This window comes from Mustela putorius, unplaced genomic scaffold (genome assembly GCF_011764305.1).
Source record: "Mustela putorius furo isolate JIRA1106 unplaced genomic scaffold, ASM1176430v1.1 tig00537350_pilon_pilon_pilon, whole genome shotgun sequence".
Lineage (NCBI taxonomy): Eukaryota > Metazoa > Chordata > Mammalia > Carnivora > Mustelidae > Mustela > Mustela putorius.
Genome location: NW_025422471.1, coordinates 7786404 through 7787735, shown reverse-complemented (window position 1 = coordinate 7787735; position 1332 = coordinate 7786404). Strand labels below are relative to the sequence as shown.

The 1332-nt window shown below is 32.8% G+C and overlaps 1 non-coding gene across 1 annotated transcript; it reads left to right on the top strand.

Annotated features, from left to right (window-relative positions):
• The first annotated feature begins 882 nt into the window (after window positions 1-882).
• LOC123390464 lies at window positions 883-991 on the top strand. The gene has a single exon (XR_006605053.1). It is a non-coding gene; the product is annotated as a U6 spliceosomal RNA (small nuclear RNA).
• Window positions 992-1332: the final 341 nt, after the last annotated feature.

Sequence of the window (1332 nt, the reverse complement as noted above, 5' to 3'; positions counted from 1 at the left end):
TCTTATTTTGTGGGAAGGATTTTGGCTATTAAATTGCCCAGTGAATCTAACCACTAAAAGCAAGAAAATCTTGGATGCACATTGAACTAATGCTATAAACTTTCTTATATATCTTCAGATGGAAGAAATTACATGAGACAAGGGGACTGGTTCCCTGCCCACTCCGCTGCCATTTGTGAAGAAAAAGGTATTATTATGAACACAGAGTTTCATAATAATTGCATAATTATTTTTGTTTCTTCATCAGTGCCAACCTGCTACTGGTGAGGTACAGCAGTCTGAAAAGAAGTCATCTGAGAAAGGAATTCTAACAACTTAAGAAATATTTCGGGCAGCCACCCCTCTTCTTTCCAATTTGCAAAAAACCGTTTCAAAAATTTCTGAGCAGTGACACTATAAGAAAAAGTAAACTACAGACCAATATCTCTGATGAATGTAGATGCAAAAATCCACTACAAAATTCTAGCAAACTCAATCCAACAATATATGAAAAAAAATTCTCAATTAAGTGGGATTTATTCCAGAGATGCAAGCATGCTTCAATATTTGCAAATCAAGCAACATTATGTATCATATCATAAGAGAAAGGATAAAAACCATATGATTATTTTAATGGATGCAGAAAAAGCATTTGACAAAGTACAACACACATTCATGATAAAAAACTGTCAACAAAGTATATTTGGAGGGAGCACACCTCAACATAATAAAGGCCAAAATTAAAAAAAAAAAAAATCCATAGCCAACATCATACTCAATGCAGAAAAACTGACAGCTTTTCCTCTAAGCTCAGGAACAAGACAATGATGTCCACTCTTATCCCTTTTATTCAACATAGTACTGGAAGTACTAGCCACAGCAATCAGACAACAAGAAGAAATAGTGTTTGCTTCTGTAGCACATACACTAAAAAACTGGAATGATACAGGGAAGATAAGCATGGTCCCTGTGCAAGGAAGACATATAAATTTGTGAAGTGTTCCATATTTTTAAAAAATATATCAGCAAAAGGAATCCAAATTGGTAAGAAAGAGGTAAAACTTCCACTATTTGCAGATCACAAGATACTTATATAAAACCCTAAAAATTCCACAAAAAACTACTAATACTGAAAAATAAATTCAGTAAAGTCATAGGATAAAAAAATAATTTACAGAGACTAGTTGCATTTCTATAAAGTAGCAGAAAGAGAAAATAATAAAGCAATCCCATTTACAATTGCACTAAAAAGAACAAAATGCTTAGGAATAAACTTAACCAAGGAGGTGAAAGACCTGCACTCCAAAAACTATAAAACACTGATGAAAGAAGTTAAAGAAGACATAAACAAAT